Here is a 23,951-nt window from a genome sequence, read left to right on the forward strand (position 1 = left end):
CTAGCTTAACTATTTAACCAGTACTAGTAATTCCTCTAAGTATTTCTCCTTGTATCTAGATATTATTAGGGTTACAACTAGAAGTTTTTCCTGATTCATAAAAAATGTATGATGATACCTTCATTTCTGGATATCAAAGAACACCAATGCTCTTGAGAATTTCACTTCAGTTTCCACTGTCTGACTCTAGGCATACATTCAAACGCTTTTATTGGTGTCTTCTGTAAGGATTAAAGAAAAGGTTGTACATGCACCTCAACCTGGACTTGACATAAAAATCAACCCAAAATGGATTTCAATGTCAGATGATACAACTTTTAGAAAAAAAGTTAGGAGAAAGTCTTTGGAAGCTAGGGCTACATAAAGTTTTTAGACTTGACACCAAAAGCACAAAAAGAAGAAAAATTAATAAATTTGGCCCTGGCCGGGTAGCTCAGTTGGTTAGAGCATAATCCCAATATACCAAAGTTGCGGGTTCAATCCCCAGTCAGGGCACATACAAAAATAACCAATGAATGCATAAATAAGTAGAACAACAAATTGATGTTTCTCTCTTTCTCAAATCAATAAAAAATTAAAAAAACTAATAAATTTGAGCTCATCAAAATTAACTTTTGCTCTGCAAAAGACCGTGTGAGGGAGAGACAAAAATCAAGCTATCTATTGGGAGAAAACCTTTGCAAACCACATATCCAACCAAGGCCTTGTATCTAGAATATGTAAAGAACTCTCAACACTCAACAGCAATAACAAAAACAATCCAATCTGAGAATGAGCAAACATGAACAGGCATTTCGCAGCAAAGGATGTACCGATGGTAAAAATAAGCCCAGGAAAAAAGGTTCAACATCACCAGCCATTAGGGAAAGGCAAAGTAAAACCACAAGCTATCACTACATGCCTATCCGGGTTAAAATAAACATGAGGGCCCACACCACACGCTGGTGAGAATGCAGAGAAGCGAGGTTGCTCAGACCCTGGGAATGAAAGTGGTGCAGCTGCTCTGGAAGAGAGCTTGGCAGTTTCTTTAAAAACTCAACATGCACTTACCATATAATTCAGCAATTGTAGCCTTGGGCATCGGGCCCAGGGAAATGCAAACTGATGTTCACACGAAAACCTGTACATGAATGTGCATAGACGCTTTATGGGTGATAGGCCCAACCTGGAAACCGCCCAAATGGCCTTCAACAGGTGAGTGGTTGAACAAGCTAGGACACCTCCACACCAGGCATGCTATGCTATGTAGCAATAAAACTGTTCATACAGGCGGAAGCGGGGATCCATCTTAAGGGAACTATGCGGAGTTTGAAAAACCAATCTCAAAATGCTAACCTGTGTGATCCCATTCACACGACATACTTAAAATAACAAAAATGAGCCCTGGCCGGGTTTTGCTCAGTGGTGAGAGTGTTGGCCCATGGACCCAAGGGTCATGGGTTCAATTCCTCAAGGGCACATACCTCAGTTGCGGGTTCATTCCCCACCTCTCGGTAGGGGTGCATACAGGAGGCAACCAGTTGATGTGACTCTCTCACATCAATGTTTCTCTCTCTCTCCCTCCTCCCTCCCTCCCTCCCTTTCACTCTCTTTGAGAATCAATGGAAAAGAATATCTTCAGGTGAGGATTAAAATAATATAGAGATAGAGAAGATTTTAATGGTTGACAGAGGCTAGGAAGGGAGAGGGGTGTGGAGGTGGCTATAAGGGTTAAAACAGAGGTCTTTGGCCCTCGCCAGTTTGGCTCAGTGGATAGAGCGTCAGCCTGCAGACTGAGGGGTCCTGGGTTCGATTCTGGTCAAGGGCACATGCCCAGGTTGCAGGCTCAATCCCCAGTAGGGAGTGTGCAGGAGGCAGCCGATCAATGATTCTCTCTCATCATTGATGTTTCTATCTCTCTCTCCCTTTTCCCTTCCTCTCTGAAATCAATAAAAATATATTAAAAAAATAAAACAACAGAGGTCTTTGGAGACAGAATAGTTTTGTACTTTGATCTCTGATGATGGTTACAAGAATCTACTAGTATACATGTGACAAAATTGCAAGATATATACAAGTGCCTGCACACACACACACACACACACACACACTCACACGAGTGTATGAGTACCCATAAAACTAGTAACCTTGGAATAAGCCCCCTAGATTGTGTCACTGGGGTCTTCCTGGTTGTGCTACTGCACCAGAGTCTTGCAGGATGGTACCACTGAGGAAAACTGGGTGAAGGGTACATGCACACTCCCCTACCATTTTCCTGCAACTCTCTGTGACTATATAATTACTTCAAGAATAAAACATTATAAGAAGCCATGTGCTGACCCTGACTTGTTTGGCTCAGTGGATAGAGCGTCGGACTGCGGACTCAAGGGTCCCACGTTCGATTCTGGTCAAGGGCATGTACCTTGTTTGCGGCACATCCCCAGTGGGGGATGTGCAGGAGGAAGCTGATGGGTGTTTCTCATTGATGTTTCTAACTCTCTCTCCCTCGCCCTTCCTCTCTGTGAAAAATCAATGAAATATATTTAAAAAAAAAGTCATGTGCTGGATTCAATTTAAGGTCTAACCCTGTATCGTTAAGGAGTAGGTGTTTATTTCTGCTCAAACAGAGAAATATAGGAGACTAGCAGCAAAACAATAGAAGCGAGGAACACGGATAGGACTGTAGTTGGAATGATGGGTAATTCATTTAGAAACTCATGGAGGGTCAATATGTGTGATGCGTACTGAGTTTGCTTACCTGTGTTTTCATGAATACAGCTGTATGAGAATGAGGAGAACAGAGGGAAATGCGGCCAAAACACATTGGGAAGCCGAGGTCCAGGGCCCCAATTCCTGCTGGCTCTGTAGCTGCCATTAACTTCTTCCAGATCTAAGCCCAGAAAAGACAGGAACATGATTAAAAATATGCCAACAGGAATAAATGTATTCGCTCTCCTAATAGATTTAATCGTATTTTTAAATGTCCCATTTTATATTATCTTTTTTGAAAATCACTTAGGCCTCGAATCAGATGATTTTTGGAAAAAGAAAAGCAGTTTGGGAACTCAATTTTGAGATGTTGTGTACTCTTACTCTTTCACACAAATAGATAAGCAAATTTGGAAACTTTTTTCCCCCACACAAATAGATAAGCAAGTTTTAAAATTATTTTTTTCACTCAAATAGATAAGCAAAATTTGAAACTTTTCCCCACACAAAATAGATAAGCAAGTTTTGAAATGTTTCTATAGCTTTTCAGCAATGGTAGTATATATGAAATATATATATATATATATATATATATATATATATATATATATATATAATTTTTCATGGTTCCAAAAAAAAAATGTCATGCCTTATTAAGAACCTTCAAAAGAGTGCAAGAGTTGCATAATTTATTTTTTGAAAATTGCCACTTATTATAGCAGTAGGGGACTTCTTTAAAGATGATGAAACATCCACACAGAGTATTATGCTGGAAACTGGATATATTACATTTCAATATATTACTAGGGGGGATCGCTAGGAAATAAGTGACATATGTGGAATGGGGTAAAGTATGTAAAGCACCCACCATTTAGCTAAAATGGGGGCATGTAAAAGTAAATATACAGATTTGCTTATATATTTTTAAAAATCAAAGGAAAAACATAAAGCTTAAAAAATGATTACTTAGCCCAGTCTGTGTAGCTCCATGGTTGAGCACTGACCTATGAACCAGGAGGTCATGGTTCAATTCTAAGTCAGGGCATATGCCAGGGTTGCAGGCTTGATCCCCAGTAGGGAGCATGCAGGAGGTAGCCGATCAATGGTTCTCATCTTTGATGTCTCTATTTCTCTCTCCCTCTTACTTCCTCTCTCTGAAATCAATAAAAACATAAAAAAATTTTTTTAAAATGATTACTTAGAGGGGAAGTAGAGAAAAGGTGAAAGGCACAGGGACAGAAAGTCAACTTCTCTCAATAAACCTGTTTTTTTTACATCTGACATTATAACCACATACAGATTTCATACAAATTTAAAATATAATAAAAGTAAAAAGCAACCCCTAAAAACAGAAAGGAAAATAAAACACATGGACCTAACTAACTATGCATGGTGGCGTGACCTCACAGAGGAGGTCTCTCTAGGTGACTTTAAAGCCAGGACTCCTAGCCCGGCCAGCGTGGCTCAGTGGCTGAATATTGACATATGAACCAGGAGGTCAGGGTTCAATTCCCGATCAGGGCACATGCCTGGGTTGCAGGCTCGATCCCCAGTGTGGGGCGTGCAGGAGGCAGCTGATCCATGATTCCCTCTCATCATGGATGTTTCTCTCTCTCTCTCTCTCTCCCTCTCCCTTCCTCTCTGAGATCAATAAAAACATTAAAAAAAACACACAAGCCAGGACTCTTACTGAACATTCCAAGGGGGGATATACTTTAAAGACAAAATGAAGCTGAAAAAAATCCTCAACTTCTTCTAGGATATGTTTTTGATAATAGTATTAGCACTGTTAATGAGCAATGATTGGATATTTGGTATGAAAGAATTATTAACTTGTTTTTGTTTAGATGTGATAATCTTACAAGCATGTTAAAAAAATCATTATCTTTTGGAGAAACATGCTGAAATATTGACCAACGATGCTTAGGTTTGTTTATTTCAAGTACTCCAGGGGCTAGGGTGGTAGATGAAGTACAGAGGAAGATGGCCATGAGCTGGTCATTCCTGGAGCTGGGTGATGAGCATGTAAGATTCATGCTCTTATTCCCTGTACTTTTGTATCAATTTTCAAATTAAAATATGAAAAATGTCAGTTAAGTAAGAGTTGAAAAATTTAAAACAAAAGCTCATGCCTTGCTTCCTTCAGTAGCATGGAAGATGATCTCTATAGAAATGCATTGCTGGTAAGCCCAACATAATTTCCAACTTCCTCAAAAGCAAGTGCTTTTCTATAAGGAACTACCTCCACCAAGGTTCATTATTTGACTTCATTTCAAACCATAAGGGTATTGGGATCTAGCACAAGACCTTTTGGGGCATCATCAATTTTAAATATTTAGGAAAAGGAAACTAGTCATTTTGGGGGGCATGGAAGAAAATTTAGCCTGAGCTTCTTAGTTAGCCTTATGTGAGAAAATGCAGAGAAACAGAGAAGAACCAATTTCCAGCTCCTGTTTGCTGGTCCTGCTGATGGAGCCTCCACCGCTGTTACTCTGTGGAGAGAAGGGATGGTGATGTGGCCACTGGAAGGATTTCAGTCTTTCTACTTTTGCTAAGCTTCATTATTTGATTGTAAAATGAGGCAATTGTGAAGCTTAAATTAAAAACACGCCACTTAGATAAGTGCTGAAGATGGTGGCTGGAAATCAATGTGCCCAAAAAAACATTATGAAAAACTACACATTTTGTGTTTCCCTTTCCAAGAGAATAGTATCCACCGCATATGGTTGTCATTAGCTCCAACTGAAATAATAGTGTATCTAAAGTGGTTATTACTTGTTATTATGCCTATTGTCACTAGGTCACAGGATGATGGGACCCCCATTCAGCAGATGGCTCATCTCATATAGGGTTTTCTGAAAGCATGGGGCTCAGCGTTTGGTGGACTTCCAGAGACCTCAGAGGGCTGACATCATCTCCGAAAGCTCGCTTCCTTAGGTGATACCCTGGTTGACTTGCTGGCACTCATAGGCATGTTTATTGCCGTGGGCCTGTCCTTGATTGCCTGATTTTGGAAGAGGTGGCTGACCCTGGCTGCTTGGGTTGCAAGAGTGTATTCATTGAGGTGAGCTATGGAGGGGTTGAACAAGTGAAAATCTGGTTGTGATGACCGCTTGTTGCCTAGGCTACAGAACAATACACCTTTTCCTAAGTTTGTGGGAACATTTCGATTCTCAATGCTCACTTTTCACACACCTACCCATTTTGCTGGAAGCTAACTCACCTAAAAGGAATAAAGTTTGTACCCCTGATGCTGAATACTATATTATAGGGATTCAGAATATGTCACCCCAAAATACAACAATTTGGCATATTGATCATTTTGAATGAAAGGGACTTGAGAAACAGCCGGTGTAAGGACACTCTGAACCTCCTTCGTTCAGAAGGGGACGAAGGTAGATACCATATGAAAGGTACCCTCCCTGCAACCAGAAGGTAGAAGGCATCCTTGTCACCAGAGACAGGTAATTTAGGGGAGAGGGCTCTTTATACAAATCTTGCTAATCTTCCCCATTTTACTACACTTAGTCCCCAACTCTGTCTTGTCAATTCTTCACGTGTTTATTGTTTCTTTGTCTAAAAATATGAAAGCTTTCTATTCTGGTCACTTTTTGATTCTCATAGCTTTGTGGGACTCCCACACGTACCTACATAACTAAATTTGTTTTTCTTTTGTCTTTTTATTACAGGTGGGGTCTCAGGCAAGAAATTAGAAGGGCAGAGGGAAAATGATTTTTCCTCTTTTATGATATCTTATTAATCAACTTTATGAAGTAGGTGCGATTAGCCTCCTTTAAGGAGACAAATCTGAGGCACAGGGAAGTCTAGTGTTTTGCCCAATATCAAATAGCCAGACAATGATAGTAAGCAAGAAAGTGGATTTGAATCCATATCTGTGCCACTAACCCCTATGCAGGTTCTGATTGCTGCCTGCTTTGTTAAAGCAAATGCTAAATATGTTACAATTTAAAGTAAATGGGGAAAGACAAGTTAGTTATTCATTTACCCATTTAACACATCTATTGAGCCCCTGTTATCTGCTAGACACTGTTCTTAATGCTTCTGAAGATACAAAGCCAATACCTTCTTAGAACTTACATTTTAGTGAGGAAGTCATTAGCAAATACATATAAAATACACATAGTCATAAACAAATAAGTATAAAATATATTAATGTCAGATAACAATGAGTTATTGAAGTACTGTGGTAAAACTTGCTAGTTTCTTGAAGAACTAACAATTTGAGGAGACAAAGCATGAATATACAAGAAGTTAACTAGCTAAAAGTGGCAGGCAATCAAAATAAGAATTGAAACAAGGCACCGAAGATGAATTTCTATTAGTATTACAGAAAACAAATGATGCGAGTTTAGAAGAGGGGAAGATTGCTCTGGGGAAGTGTTTGGGAGGAAACTGAAGACTAGATAGGATTTGGCTGGTCGGAGGGAGGGAGGTGTTCTGGGACAGTTAATTATCTCCCTGAGACAACTGAAAGTTCATTCTTTTTTCTAATAGTTGCTAAACATGACAGATTTAAAGAGTGTAAGTTTGGCCCTCCTGGCTCTTCACACTAAATCTGAAGCCCCATTCGATTTCATCAGCCTGACCTCAAAAGCATCAGCAAGGCTTGAATGTGCATGCATCAACTTCTGGACTTCAACAGATGGATATGCTTTTTTTTTTCAGGAAAAAAAAAAAAAAGAAGAAAGCAAACAAAACACTACATTTACCATGCCCTGTAGAGTATGGAAATCTAGCTGACATTCTCATTTATTCATCATCCGCCTCCTTTAATATGTCATCCATCATTTGCTCCCCTGTCCCTTAAGAGCTTGTGAAAAGCCAGAGTGTAAATGACTGAGCAGTCAAATGCCAAATGCCTTCCATTATTTCTCTGATGGGAGTACGGGGAGGTAGGGGGGAGAGTCAAGGTCTGTTCACAACAGTGGCTGATGCAACACAGAGTCTCGAGGTAGACGGAACAGGAACCTGATTTTGACCTTGTGGAGCACTCCTCTGTCGGGTAGGGCTTTGCAACAATGGTCGAAGGTAGAGCCCAGCTCTGTGTCACCCAGGGATTGCTGTATTTTGAAACCAGGTGCTGCACATGAACCATTCTAGAAAGGAGTCTCTTTGTCCAGGCTGCCTGAAACTTGAGCACATGTCCAGAGGAATCGGCCCAGATCCTTTCACACATTCCCTTGGAATCCTTCCTACAAAGGTGGACTCAAAATGAATCCTGGGGGCCAAGGTGGCTAAAACATATGTGAGGGAAGTGACAGAATAGATTTTCAAGCAATGAAAAGGAAATGATAGATGACTTTTTTCGCCTACATTGATGGAGACGTTGAGGAAAGAACAATGCAATATTTTTTAAAAATGCAACCAACGACGTATCCTTATTTCACTGTTATTTCACTTCAGCTTTAGGTGTCAGAGACGTTTAGAGCAAAAGGAGTCGAATTTAATTTCCAGGTCTCTATGGTTGTCCAAGGAGCCCTGTAACCCGAAGACCCAATCACCTTCCGCGTGGGCTGTTTTTCCACTTGTGATTTTTTTCAGGAACTTTTTCTTGGGGGGTTGGGAGTGGTGGTATGGGGTTGAGATAAAGATAAAATTCCCGAGTGTTTGTAGTATACACACTTGAATTATTTTGAAATAGTTGAATGAACCGAGTCGGCGGTAATGTGTTCTACAAATGTCAAACTTTTCAGAATGGAATATATTAATATTCGAATGATCAAAATAAAGAAATAAAATTAATTCAATACATCTCTATTAAGTGCTGAGTGTTTAATAAAAGCAATTATGTGATGTGCTATGGGGGGTATATACACTAAGTGGCCAGATTATTATGATCTCTGAACGCATAATAATCTGGCCACTCAGTGTGTGTGTGTGTATGTGTATATATATATTAGAGGCCCAGTGAATGAATTCGTGCATGGGTGGGGTCTGGCCGGCCTGACCAGGGGGAGGGGACATGGGCGGTTGGCCGGCCTGCCTGCGGGTCGAACTCCTGGCCGAGGGGACAATTTGCATATTAGCCTTTAATTATATAGGATATACACTGAGTGGCCAGATTACTATGCGTTCAGAGATCATAATAATCTGGCCACTCAGTGTATATCCTTTGGGAAGTGCCAATCTCACTAATGTTCAAAATAGTCTAAAAGAAGAAAACAACAACGACAAAACCTCACGATTTTGGTAAAACCTTGGTGGCTGTGTTTATACACACATATTGGTTTCAAAAATTCTACCACTGTCTGATGCAGTTACATTATATTTTCTATAGGAGAGCAGTCATGTAAAAAAATCAGAGGAAAAATGAAAAGAGCAAAATCCCATTTTTTCTGGAGCTGTGCACCCTCTATCTTCTCATCATATGACCAACCCAACCAGGTTTCCTTCCAGCACTGGAAAAAGTTGCTGGAGCTCACTGCGTCCAGCAATAAGAGCTGGTGTGTGTTTGGGGGTCTTGGTCAGCTCTGCCCCTGGACTTGAGCAAGAGGTAGCCCTGTCCTGAGCCATTGACTTTGACCATCTTTGTCACCTGTGTTCACTGCAGGCCCTCCATGATGCATAACCAGGGCTGGTTACGGAATCTGTGGGGCCAAGTGCAAAATAAAAATATCCGTTTTACAAAAGAGTGCTGTGAAAGAGACATACAAAGATAGGTTTTCCTTCTTCCACTGGTCCCTCTCTCTCTCCCTCCCCCCACCCTCTCTCTCTTCCCCCCCCCCCCCACCACTTTCTCTCTCCCTCGAACTTGTCATGGTGTTTTCATTTGCTGTTTCATGTCGTCCCAAGTTTTAAATTATTGGCATGCATCTTGCATTCGCCTTCACGTTGTGCAATGCCGGCTGTAAATGTAAACACTGGAGCATTGAGCTCATATGCACAATCACCGAAATTACACAATCTGCATGTGGTTGCTCAATCCCTGGAGCTGGCCAGGCAGGAAAGACAAAACACAAGCCAGACTCCGAGAGGTGAGAGAAAGGAAGAGAGGATTCCCCCCCAGGCGTGGAGCCAGCCTAGGGAGCGCTGGGTCTGGAGATCTGGATGGGAGTGCGGGAGGGTCCTCTCCCACAGCAGGGGTGCAGGGGAATCTTACTTAAAGGAGTACCGTTCCCCAGGAAAGCTGAGCATCCATGGCCGTCCTTCCCTTCCTGTCCCAACGTGTGTGGAAGATATTTAAGAATGAGTGTGGTATTTGCAACACTTGGACACAGTAGCTTAGACACATGTTCATGCTATTAAACATTCATTTTCCTTTTAGATCTGCAAAACATAGGTAGAGATATGATGTGTATCACATGTGGTTATGATTCTCCACATAGGTAGCCAGATGAACACTGAATGCTGGAATTGGGAGTAGTCTTTTTAATGAAAAATAAAATAGTGATGTGATAAACTTTTCAAACCTTTCCAGCTGTATTTCAATATTTTGGTTTAGATATTAGATAAACATAGGTTATAATTTCTATTCTGTCTGTTAATTTTAATGGCTAGCTTTTAATATTTTGAGAGGATAACTTTTTAGAACATGTCTAAAAATAACTTTTATTATATTTGCTTTAATTTACATTGCATATGCTTTGTACATATTTGTATTTTACTTTGTGCTAGAACAATACTGAATCACAACAAAACTTTTGTGCAGATCTTGTTTGTAACAATGTAATTAGTGATTTTCCTGAAACAAAGGAAAGAATAATAAATTTTTATGGCATGAAAGCATACTTTATGAATTGTGGAGGTCTCTGCTTTATTACTCATCCAGACATCACCAGCCCATAAACAGGATACCTTTATGTGCATAATAATAATTAACTTCAGTTGTCTTTGATGTTTTGCAAACGTTCAGTCATATAAAACCATAGCTTTACTCATGTTCATTTTTTAACCTTTGTCAATACCAAGGTATAATTTTCAATGTTCAGAGGATAGAACTTTTTTCCTTAACTCTTTGTTAACTCAATTTATAACTTTAAAAAAATTATTTTATTATATTTTTCCATCACCATTTATCCCCTCTAACTTTTAAGTATTCAGACATATGGTTTACAGGCCTCTATAGTCTTCTTGTCTTGGACCTCAAATACTAGGTGAAGGCCTGTTTTTCTTTTTTGTTTGTTTGTTTTTCATTAAAATGTTGTTTCTCAATCTATAAAAATCCCCGACATAGAAGACAGTTGGCTTTTGCGAATGAGACCAATGGAGAGACTATAGCTTCAAACATTTCCTTTCTCAGGATCACTCTGGGGTATGGACTCTTTGAACTTGAAACAGTTGATAAAATTACTTACACTGTCTAGGTTCATTTTTCTCTTTGCCAAAACACATATAGCGTCCAATATTAGAATATTAAGCTTTGGGCCAGTGGCTCAATGGGAGAGTTGAAACAGAGTTTGTTATAGAGTCTAAGTAAAAGGAGGTTAAATGATGCCAGGTCAGTATCATCCACTGGTTCCCAGCATAAGTAAATGATGCTGGAGACTAAATAAATAAATACATACATCCTATATAATAAAAGCCTAATATGCAAATCGATCAAACGGTAGAACAACCGGTTGCTGCGACACACACTGACCACCAGGGGGCAGACACTCAACACAGGAGCTGCCCCAAGCCCGGCAGGCCCCAGACCAGCCAAGGCAGGTGCCAGCGGGGGCCCCCCAATGGCCCCAACGGTCGTCCCACAGATTGGCTCTGATCGCCAGCCAGGCCTAGGGACATTACCCATGCACAAATTTCGTGCATTGGGCCTCTAGTACATAAATAAAAACCTCTTTCTTTGAGTAAGTGATATGTGATTTACTATATAATAAGGCCCAAGAAATAGAAGCGCATAATTCAGAATCACCAAACACATGAGGAAATAAGCCACCATGAGAATGATCAGAAACAAAAACAATAGCTAGACCCAAAGTAATTCAGATATTGAAGATTTTAGATGAAGAATATAGAGTAATTTTGCATAAACTACTTGAAGAAATAAAACTTGGAATCAGAGAAATAAGCAGGAAGTGAAATATTATGATCAAGTTATCAGATGAATCTGAGTACGAACCAAATATAACTTTTGGAAATGAAATATATTGGCACAGGAGACTTCATGAATGGGTGAACAAGCAGATTAGGACAGTGTAAGAGAAAAGTAAGTAAATTAAAGAAGAAATATGAAAAAAATCCAGAATTATACTCAGGCGGATATAGAGATGGAAATAAGAAAAGTTAAGAGACATACAAAATAGTTAAGAGATATGCAAAACAGAATGAGAAGATCTAACATAAATCTAACCAGAGTAAATCTTCCAGAAGGAGAGAATAAAAGAGAGACAATTTTAGAAACACTGACACAATTTTTCCTGCCCTGATAAAAGTATTAATTCCAAGATAAAAGAATCACAATTTATAGCAAAAGATAAATACAAAGACATTTACAAGAGGCACATTGTGATAAAACTGCAGAGCAATGGAGATGAAAAGATCTTCGAGCAGCAAAAGGGGAATGTCAGCTTGTGTACAAAGAGAAGAGAGTGGCTTTATGGGAGATGTCTGGATAGCAACTGTAGAATTAAGAACATTGTGAAATAATGTCTCCAAAAGTGCTGACACAAGATAATCTTCAACCCAGAATTTTGTACCCAGCAACACTATTTTTCAAGATGAGACTTGGCTTAAACTATCTGCTTGCTATTATCAGATGCCCCTTTTGATTTATGCTTTTAATACATCCCATCCATAAACTTGTTTTATATCTTTGATAATCCAGTTACATGTACTATTCTTATCGGTGTGAAGGCCAAACTAATAGAAATTCCATTCCTAGAATCTAAATTCCATTCACCCTAACATGATTCTGGTGCCCTAATTTATTCTCAGCATAGTTTGCAATTTTCAAATAGTATATATTGCTTTGTAATTTAGAAAACACTTAGCCCTACAATATCTCATTTAATCCTAACATTTGATATATTAGGGTGGGTAAGAAAGTTAGTATTTTTTATATTTTACCTGGAAGAAAGCAACTTCCTAAGATGTTAAATGCCTTGTTCAAGTCATACAACTGGAATTAGGCTGAGCTAGGACCCTTCCATCCAATATTTAGCTCAAGTGTATTAAATATGATGACATGTCAGACACTCTTGAAGATAACAGAGGGACGATGGGATGATTCTCACCACCTTTGTTTCTGCAAATCATGTGATGTTTTACATTTCGCTGAGTTCTGCTATTTCTCGGCTGCCAGGATCACTGTCAAACTCGCCTCTTCAATTCTTTGACCATGTTCTTGAACAATTGAAAACAAGCCTCCTCTAAAAATATCAATAACACAGTTTTCTCCATAGCTTGTTGGTTACAGACTGATGTACATGCACAGCCATGACTGGGTGAATCTAAGCCAGGGTTTCCTCGTGTCTGTGGCCTCTGCACCCAGTACCCAGTGGGAGGTCAATACCTCTTTGTTGGGTAAATAATGAACAGAACATTTGACATTTATTAGACAATTTTGGCCATGTGTCTCCTTTGGTGAAATCATATCGGATGCATCCAACTGAGCATCTGCTACCTGATTAGGCTCTTTCTGGGGGAGAAACAGCAGCTCTGAGGACTTGTGGCTGGCGGGGATCACAGGGCAAGTTCCTAAGCTGTCCTGTCAGTCCATCAGCACCGTACTTCCTCCCTGACTTTCTGGTCACCCACCTTTGCTCAGTCTATGACTGATTTCCTGCTCAGCGTCCCCAGTCTGATTCATGGAGTGACTTACTTTCCAGACTCTGCCCCTTCCTCCTGGTTCAAAGACTGACGGGCATTCATCTTCCTTCCTAGGAGCTTCTGTGGACAGAGATCTGGGAACAACCCCATTTTGGCATGGCCTGAGGGTTCCTACCCTCCATCCGCCTCCATCCACAGCCCTTCTTTCTTGTCCCCAAAAATGCGTCCATGCCAGCCCTGGTGGGTCTTATCCTGGATCAGAAAGATGTATTCTGTATACACTGAGTGGCCAGATTATTACAATCTCTGAACGCATAATAATCTGGCCACTCAGTGTATATCCTATATAATAAAAGGCTAATATGCAAATTGTCCCCTTGATGGGTGGTTGGCCAGGCAGGCTGGCCAACCACCCATGTCCCCTTCCCCTGGCCAGGCTGGCCGGACCCTACCCATGCACAAATTCATGCACCGGGCCTCTAATATATATATATACACTGAATGGCCATATTATTATGTGTTCAGAGATCATAATAATCTGGCCACTCAGTGTAGATGCCAGGTTCATCTGTGTCCTTAGAACTTCTTTGAATATTTGTATTCCTTGCTTTTTTACATCTCTTTTGGTAACCTCAATTCTCCCTTTCTTTTCTTAGCTTCAGTTACATTAAAAACCTGGCCTGTTTCAAAGCTAGATCCAGCCAGTCTGAGGACAAACTAAAATGCCCCCTTGCTCCTTGAAAAGCAAACCTCACCTGTAACACACTTAAGAGTTGGACACACGGCCAGGCACAAAACTATGGTAATCAAGGCACCTCCTCCCAGCCCTTATGGGTTGTCATCCTTGCATTCCTGCATGGCGAAAACGGGCAAGGATGAACCATGTGTACATCAGAAAATGCCCTCTAATTCTGACGGCAATCACTTGTTGGAGATTGCTCCTATTTGTATTTCCATTTTACTGTTGTTGTTCTGCCAACACTCCAGTGCCTTTTACAGTTTGGAAAACTTCGCCTTGTGCACTTCCGGCATCGGAATCAAAGTCAATGGCATTTCTATTGAGGAAGTTCAGTTCTTAATCCTGTGTTTGGATTATCTAGTGTTTGTTGGTTCCAGACTTTCCTTTCTGAAACTCAACATGCCCTAGGACAGTGGTCGGCAAACTACGGCTCGCGAGTCACAAGCGGCTCTTTGGCCCCTTGAGTGTGGCTCTTCCACAAAACACCACAGCCTGGGCGAGTCTATTTTGAAGAAGTGGCATTAGAAGAAGTTTAAGTTTAAAAAATTTGGCTCTCAAAAGAAATTTCAATCGTTGTACTGCTGATATTTGACTAATGAGTTTGCCGACCACTGCCCTAGGACATCTCCAAGGGCTATCAACTCCTCAGTTAATTTTTTTTTCTTAAAGATAATGAAAATTTCATATTAGCTTCAGTAAAACATAATTAGGAAGGTTGCTCTACAGAAAAATGAATTCCACAGAGTCACATGAAAAACAAAGGAATAATTTTGGCTCCTGTATTACTACTACTACTACTACTACTACTACTACTACTACTACTAACTACAAGGACCAGAACTACTCCTATTACTATTTGGCTCCATGATACTTTAAGGGAGAGTCAACCCTTTATTTTTCAGGCCCATCCAGCTGAGCCAGACACCATTCTGGAAGTTTCTTTTCGAGTCAATTCGGAAGCCATAATTTTTTCCTAATGTTGAACAATCCTCTGGAACGAGGCCATGTCATAGCATTCCAAGGTTGGAAGAGATCTTAACGTTTAGCTCATACAACCGACCACGACCGATTGTTCTGTCTCCTTTCCTACGTTCCTGTCAGGAGGGTGGTCTGGCCTCCGACGGAACACTGTGATGATCTGTTCTCTGAAACACTAGGAGGTTCTCTGTTTGATCATCTTTCACCTCATTCCTGGAGCAATTGCACTTGAACTGTGGTTGGGGAGCTGATCACGCCAAGGGGGTGGAAGGTAGGAACTGGAACAGACCAGCCGAGTCCAGTTGCATAAAATCACTTTGCTATTGCTGGCGTTCGACCAGCATAGATAACATTCACATCAAGAGGGCTCTTTTTTGGAATTCGAATATTACCTCCAGGAGCCAGGGAGAACACCAGTTGCTCTCCTGTTATAAGCTCACAGCTTTGCATGCTTTAGGAGCAATGAGCCTAAACAAAAAGGAATTTTCTTCCAGTGCTTTGCCTTAGAGCCAAGAGGAGCCATAATACACACCATGGGAAGGAGGCATTTACTGGGCTTCAGAGCAAGTCTCCTCGTGGCTTACTGCCTATTGTGTTAGCCTGAGCCCCTCTATTGTCCTGGAACTAACCCTTCGCTAATGTTAACCATTAGGCAAGGTATAATTTCTTTTCTTGCACAATTTCTCAAGCAACAGCTCATACTTAATCACTGCCATTACAAACAGCTTTGCTCTATTGTACTAATTACTAAAAGGAATGGGTCACGTTCTCGTCTTTTCTTTTCAACTCATATAATTAACTTGTTAGAAACTGGACCTCGCCTGGAAATGGAGGCAGTCATTTGGGGAATAGTATCTTGCATTTGCGAAACATATTTTAATGTGAGACAAATCCTTCTTTCTCCCTTGGCTGTTCCGAGGCTCACTGGTCAGAATCGTGAAGAGGCAGCATTTAGGAGGAAGCACGCTGATGAATGAGCAGCCGCTGTATCTGTCCTTGGGGGGATGGAGTCTGGGAATCTTCGCTACTCATGGCAGAGTAACTCCGGTCGGTCCCCTGAGCGGGACCACAGAACCACAGGCTTTGAGGAATCTTCATCAATGGGTGTGAGCTGCAGCCTCGTGACTCATCCAAGGGTGAGCTGGGGTGGGGAGATCCAGAGCGAGCAGGACAGAACTTCTAAAGAGAAACCTAATCCCAGACAAATGTCTAAAAGGCTCTACAGTGCTTGGGAAACTCCGTTACTCCGTTCGTTGTCTCTTGCAGAGGGACCCCATCCTCCAAATATAAAAGCAACAACAAAAGGCTTGTTTGTTGAAAGGGCCCAAGGCATGGAGCTCAGGGGCAGGATTGGACACATCTGGAAGATGGAGTGAACTGGGCCTGCAATTAGTGAGCATATATGAAGCAGACTCATCTCTTCATCTCTTCTGGGGGAGTCCAAACTTTAAAACTGAAGTCTTGCCTGGCCGGTGTGGCTCAGCGGTTGAGCACCGACCCATGAACCAAGAGGTCACCGGTTCGATTCCCCGTCAGGGCACATGCCAGGACTGTGGGCTGGATCCCCAGTAAGGGGTGTGCAGGAGGAAGCCAATTGATGATTCTCTCTCATCGATGTTTCTATCTCTCTATCCCTCTCCCTTCCTCTCTCTCTAAACATCATGATTTCATTCTTTCAGACCTGGAAGTTTCTGAGCTCTCTGAAAGTTGATTTCTTGAGACACTGGATGGTCTATGAGTGTGTGCTTCGACTCCATAGCACTATATTATGAATAATTATGCTATAATTGCATTTCAAATAATGCCAGTCTATGCGTGAAGCACTTTCTTTAAAAAAAATGTTACCCTATGAGTGACAATCTATGGATGATCTCTCTAGAAGACTGGAAAAAAAAAGGAACTCAGAAGTTTATATATGTATAAATGTACAGGGTGGGGCAAAAGTAGGTTTGCAGTTGCTTGTATAAAAAATAATACAATCATTAATAAAAAATACAAGAATAAACTCTGTGTTTCACATACTCACACCTACCCTTGCCCCACCCTGTATGCATGTGTAATAAACATCTAGATATATTAAATTTCTGGAGTATGTACACATACATATATTTATATAATTTATATAATTACATAATTGTATGTATATGATTATATACATTTCTGAAAAAATATACATGTGTTTGTTTATGAAGGTCAAAATTGAGATCTCAGATGTGGATCTGCTTTATTATTTGATTACCTAGGCTTTAAAGGTTTAAAGGGAGGTAGGGTAGAATTCAGAAGTATCAAAGTTTACCCTGGCCAGGCAGCTCAGTTACTTAGAGTGTTGTCCCGATACACCAAGGTTGTGGGTTCGATCCCTGGTCAAGGAACATACAAGAAGCAACCAATGAATAAGTGGAACAACAAATCGATGTTTCTCTCTCTCTGTCTCCTCTCTCTCTTTCTCCCCCCTTCTCTGTAAAAAAATCAATAAATAAAAATTTTTGGGAAAATATCAGAGTTTTCACAAACAGCCTTCTTCTTAAAGGTTTCCTGGCCAAGTTTGGATACCCTGAGAGGCTGAGGAAGTCACATGACCTTCTGGGCACATTCCACACTGTCCAAACCTTTTTGGGCTGACCCATCGCAGGCAATGAGCTCAGCAAAACAGGCAGCACCTTCGGCAAACAAGACCGCTAGACCCGAAGGACAGGCAGCCTTCCACTTCGGTTCCTGTAAGAAATGGCCGATTCAAAAAATTGTTTTCTTTTCACCGAGTTAAAAATAGCGGAAACTGAAATAGCTCATCCTATGAAATAAGAGTAAGATGTGTGTATTTTTTAAAACGGTCTTTCCTTAAAAAATGTGTTGCATTAGACCAATCAGGCGGCTGCAGCCAGGATGGAATGTTAACCATCCCACCGGATGGCAAATTGGAGGGGAACATGCCTTTCATCTTAATTATAGGCTGGGCACGGGAATGCACTATACTCTGTGCTGTGTATGAGCCGGAGGAAACTTTCCCAGGGTATTTTTCTTTTGCATTTCTGACTCTTATTGGATTGGAAGCTCATTCATGTGACCCGGCAGGGTCCATTTTCCATAATAAGGCTAAAAATATGCCAGCAATGTTTTCCTTAGCATAGTCTGTGTGTGTTCAACATGAAAGCGACAGGACTCCTTTTCCTGTTGCTCCCAGTTCCCCTTTTCCTGGAGACACCGTGGTCCCACCAGTGTTATTGCTCCGATAGGCCCATAACCCGGAGGGGAACCCACAATGGAACAACTGTAGGAATGGATTCCGCGTTCCTCTAAAGTACAGATGTTGCTCTTTCTTTATGGTTGTGTCTCTGATGCCTCACCTTCAGTAGATCACAGGCCTGGAAATGTTTTTCCTGTAAGGGGAGTCCACTGTCACTGAGTCATCCATACTGGGAACCAGGGTCTCTTATGACCAGCGAGTTGTATCTAGAATGAGGGGTGACTGTAACGGAGCCCACCTAACTGGATGATCAAGGGATAGGCAAGTGAGCAAGGGCCGGTGCTTTTCCGTTGGGCAGAATCCGGTTGAATTCACTGATGCCTGTATATCTTCGGTAGACTTTATTTGCCAACCTTAACTTCTTCCTCTGCAAATTGGGTTTATATAATTTTTGCAACGATTACATGTATCAATGTATCTGATGTACTTAGCATAGCACCCAGGTTATTGTAAGGAGAGGGCCTGCAACCTTGGTCTCATTTATAATCAATTGAGTCAACTAACCATAGATAGATTCCAGAATCCCGTGAGTAAAAATGCTCACTGTGACTAGGATTATTGCCCCGGTCTTCGTCTCATGCCTACATGCGACTCCCATTCAAGCTCTTTAGACCAGGTTCTCAAATGGAGGCAGCTTTGCTCCCACAGCAGGCATCTGGTCTTGGCTATCATATCATCGGTGTGGGGAACCACCTGGTGAGTAGAGGATGTGGGTATTGCCAGTCATTCTATTATGCACAAGACAGCCACCCCTCCCTCCACAACAGAGAATTATCTGGACCAAAATGTCAAGAAACCCTGGTTTAGAACAAAGATTTTAGGATCTGTTGTTGGAGCTGGAAAGATATCACAGGAGCCATTTCAAGAACCGAATCTCACGAGCTTCTCTCCAGGCCTCATTCATTCCAGGGACAGATTTGAGTGCCTGCTAGGTTTAGGGCTGCATTACCAGGGGCTGAGACAGTCTGGGTTTCTGAAGCCACTGTGCTTCCAAAGAGGCCAGGGTGCTGGCTGATGTTAAGTGCCTGCAGGGAATCCCAGAGATTAGATATAAATTAGAAGCGGCTTTACCTGGCTTAGTATCACTCCTGACGCTAAAAGAGCGTTTTCCAAAGTAAATGCATCTCCAAAGCAAGTTGATATTTTTACCGATTTAAGGGGCTTTTTACCAGCTCGCAGGAAGACGTAGAAACCAGCCTGTCTATAGAATAGCTGCTTCTTTGCCCAATCCAGGGGTTGCCAGATGCCAGGTGTGGAGAATGCTTACAAAAATGATATTCACTTAAAAGAAGTTAAAGGTCATGTTTTTATTGAATTCCAAAAACAAAAGTTCAAATTTTCTTGTGTGATTCCATAAAAGTGTTTTGTCTTAGCTTCACATCCTTTAAAGCTCTGGATCTCCCTTTGCTTTTCAGGAAGTGTTAGGCGCCTCTGTCAAAATGCGAAGAGGCTGATTTCGATTTAGAGATCTGTGTTCATGTATAATCCCATACATTAACCAATAATAAATTAGAGTGGATACTTTTCCCTACACGCATGTAATAAGTGTTTTCAGGGTTATTCCACTTCTGGCTTGCTTCTCATGCTCTAGATGTGTTCATCATACTTTGCTCGTGATGGCTTCTTTCTGATGTCCCCGAAATTAATAGGTCACTCAACTCACCACAACCCAGTAGGGTGGTTCCATGACTGGACAAAGGGAGTCTAGTCTCCTGTCACTCGAAGTCTGTGTTTATGGGTCACGGCACACTGAAAAGTTCTCAGCCGCATACTATTCTATTCTTGGCACACAGAAATTATTTTACTTGTGTTGGCATGCTGTTCTATGGAGATTAAATTTTTATCAGGACTCACACTGTCAGTGCCGAAATGACTGATTGATTGAAACTAGGGGAAAAAAAGCCAAAGGAAAGCTTCATGCAAAAATATCTATAGAAAGCTACGCTGTGCATTCCTTTCATTGATAAATTAGCTTAAGAACATGCAGGGTGAATACAGGCTGTAGAAAGGCCATTGCAAAGAGAGCTCATAGATTTTTTTGCATTACTCCAAGACGTGAGCTAGAGAAATTCATGTACACCCTTCTGAGTGGCCAGTAGCTCATTTCTACAAATGGATGGATTGCCCTTCGCCATTGCATGCTACCGTTCTACAATTCAGTCAAAATAACACTTCATTCCAATGTGTGGCGTTACCTAGAAGAGAGGTCCATAATAAATGTGGAGCGCAGGTGCCCACTTGGTTAAATGGTAAATGATTTCTGAGCAAAAACACCAAGAAGGACTCTATGATCCACAAACATCTGCCAGGCTCACAGGTCTGTTCTGGAAAGTGGCCATGGAGGCTCCTTCCCCACGTGCTGCTCTTCTTGCCATGAGAGCTCACTGCATTGATCACAAGTGATTAGATAATAGGGCCCGAGGAGCACCTAATACAAAGAGAGCAATGTACATGTTGGCCAGTGGCCCCTATGATACTAATAGATCTCTTTTAAAAAATTGTTTTTATTGGTATTCAGAGAGAGAGGAAGGGAGAGGGATAGAGAGAGAAACATGGATGAGAAAGAAACATCATTGATCGGCTGCTGGGGATCGATCCCACAACCAGGGCATGTGCCCTGACTGGGAATCGAACCGGTGATCTCTTGGTTCCTGGATTGATGCTCAACCACTGAGCAACAGCCGCCGGGCTATGTCTCTTCTATATTGTAAAGTGAGTGGATGAACTTTCTTGAGAAGTGTGGTTTGAGGGGAAGTTGGTAGATGGCAGAGTGGTGGGGAAAACCAAGAGGCCCATAGGAACAAGACAATAACTAGAAGAGAGGAGATATCAGAAGCCATAAAGGAAGCTAAATCCATGGAGAAATAGAAGCCTGAGGCAGTATTTGCTACAAGTAAGCCCAAATCCTGAAGTACCAGTTAATGCTTAGTAGCAAATGTATAGCCATCAGCGACAAATTCAGGAAAGAGACACCACCATTGGAAACATATATTAAAATAAAAAACATGAGGTTGTAAAAGCCTCATGACTTGATGGAATATATTACATGAATAAGAATTAAAGATTAGGAGAAAAAAATAATGGGCCTTTCTTAAATGGAGCACATTGTAAACAAATGCTAATTATGTGCCTATGAGCAAGTTTGATCCAATGTCTCTACTGGGGCCTTGACTTTAGTCTGACCTTGAGCTCAGTCAAGTTTAAAATGAGTTAGTTAAAATGTAGTTGCATCATGATAAGTACTGAGCTTTGACATCCCAAATTGTTTCTCTCCCTCCTCCACTTCCTCCTCCTCCTTTTCTTTCTTTAAAGTTGTGTCTTTCATATGCCTTTTTAAGCTACAACTGTCTGGAAGATACAAACCATCACCAATTCCTCTCTGAATGCCCACTGACAGCATGATGAGGTGCCTTGCACATAGTAGGTACTCAAGAAACACACATAGATAAGGTAGTGATGAATCACAAATAGTAGAGTTACTTTCTCAAATATCTATAGTTGGGTTGAGGCACTTTATGAAATGCTTAAGGTATTTTCTACATCCTAACATAATGGAAAAAATGTATGTGGGCTAGACATATTCAACATTCCCTGGACTCTCCTGGCTCTGGTTCCCCAAAGTCATTGCTGGGTCACGCATTCACCAGAGGTCAAAGCCTGGAGAATGCCTCTTTGAAGCTTCTCCGAATAAGGGTGTAATTTCAAGTTACTAATAACTCAGGAACACTTGATCTCTTTCCTTATTCTTGCCCAGATGAGTCATTTTCTTGGTAGTTTACCTTGAACTCCTCCTATTTATACACAGCAGACCAGCTGGCATGGAAAATCGTATGCATTTGTCTTTCAAATCGAAATACATTCTATATGCATTTTTTCCTCCCTGGACTATTCTTTTCCTCAAGTTTTTTTTTTTTTTTTTTTTTTCTTTTTCTTTTCATTTCTTTCGTGCCATTGTGTTTCCTTAAAACTAGGGAAGTTTCTTCCGGGGTGAAATTAGTCGTAAATCTACCAGGAAGGCGGGGGTCTCCACCTTTGACTGTATTCATTATATTAGAAGAAAAATAACAAAGAGACCCACTGCATTGTTCCCCAAAGAATCATCCAGAAGAACTTCCACTTTTCAGAGCCTCATTTGTTTTCTAAATCCCCGAAGAGAGATTTGACTCAGCAAAAATGAGCTTTAAGCCTTCTTCAGCAGCAGCAACAGCAGCCGTGCTGTGGATGTTGGCTCCAGGACCGGCCTAGTTATTCAGCAGATACTGTCCCAGCCAAGCCCTGGAACAGCTCTCGCCACTGCCCCAAATGCTGCCTACCAACTGTTGCCTAGGTGAGGAGAGCCCTGGCCACACATCCCCGCACCCTCCCCCTCCCCCAAACCTGCCTGATTCATTTGTTCACATGATGCCTTCTGAGTGGAAGGTATGATTGCCTGCCTTCTGGCTTGCTTAGTCTTTCTTTCTCTTCTCTCTCTGTGTCTCTCTGTCTCTGTCTGTCTGTCTCTCTCTTCACCTGGTAAGAGAACCAGCCAAAATGGATTTAGAGAAGGCACCTGCCCCCATGCATCACTAACACACAAGCTAAGAAAAACTACTACTGCTTATTTAAAGCTGTTTTGGGGTTCTTAAAATTTCCCTTCGAAAAATTTTTTTTCCTGAGAGCATTTTGGGCTGTGAGCAACAGTTTGCTTTCTGCGGGTTTGATTTAAAGGTTTGTCTTCTCTGACTCTCTGTAATTGCAGGAAAGGCGATTGGTTAATGGCATGTGTCACTTGAAACAATTGGTTGCATCAGCATTGCCATTTGTCTTAGTTGGGGCTGCCCTAACAGAATACCATGAGCTGCCTCACTTAAAGAAAACACATGCATTTCTCACAGTTCTGGAGGCTTCCTGGTTTGCAGACAGCCCACCTTCTTATAAAGCGAGAGAGAGAGAGAGAGACAGAGACAGAGAGAGAGAGAGAACTCTACTATCTCTTTTTATGAGGGTACTAATCCCATTCATGAGGTCTACATCCTCATGACTTAATTACCATTAATTAATTAGTTAATTAATTGGATATTAGGATTTTAGCATAATAATTTGGGTAGGGCACAGACATGGAGTCCTTAGCATCCTTATATATGCCTTCTTTGATATTCTACTTTTCAAACTTTGCCTTTTTTTCTCTATCCAAGTCTCATCAGTTTCCTAAATACTGCTCCTAAATGTCCTTGTCCTGTAGTTATGTATTTATTATTTTATTGACCTATACATGCATATATTAGTTTGCTCAGAGCTTAACTAGTTAAGCCTAGTTTCTAAGCTTCATTTAGATACACGGGAGACTAAATGAGATTTTAAACCTGGGGGCCTTATTCTGGGAATCAGTGGAGACAAGAGTATGGCTTTGACTTATGTAGGAGAATTGAACATAAACAAAAGATTTAGTCAAGCTGATCCCTTATTGCCCAAGGAAAGTTCCTTTTAAGGAACTGGGCTGAACCCAGGTATGCTGGCCAGGTCCAAACAAATTGAGAAAAACCTCTCAGTCCATGTTTTATTCTACTGCCTTTTGAAGAACTGCCACTGAGTAAT

General features: G+C 41.2%; 1 long non-coding RNA gene across 3 annotated transcripts in view; it reads right to left on the reverse strand.

Moving 5' to 3' along the window:
• LOC307094531 overlaps positions 1-23,951 on the reverse strand; it is a 503,912-nt gene that overhangs the window by 260,030 nt on the left and 219,931 nt on the right. For all 3 annotated transcript variants that reach the window (XR_013813081.1, XR_013813082.1, XR_013813083.1), the window contains exon 5: positions 2,738-2,869. This is a non-coding gene — a long non-coding RNA (uncharacterized lncRNA). The remainder of the gene's footprint in view (positions 1-2,737; positions 2,870-23,951) is intronic.

The sequence above is a fragment of the Cnephaeus nilssonii genome, assembly GCF_951640355.1.
Source record: "Cnephaeus nilssonii genome assembly, chromosome: 23".
NCBI classification, from domain to species: domain Eukaryota; kingdom Metazoa; phylum Chordata; class Mammalia; order Chiroptera; family Vespertilionidae; genus Cnephaeus; species Cnephaeus nilssonii.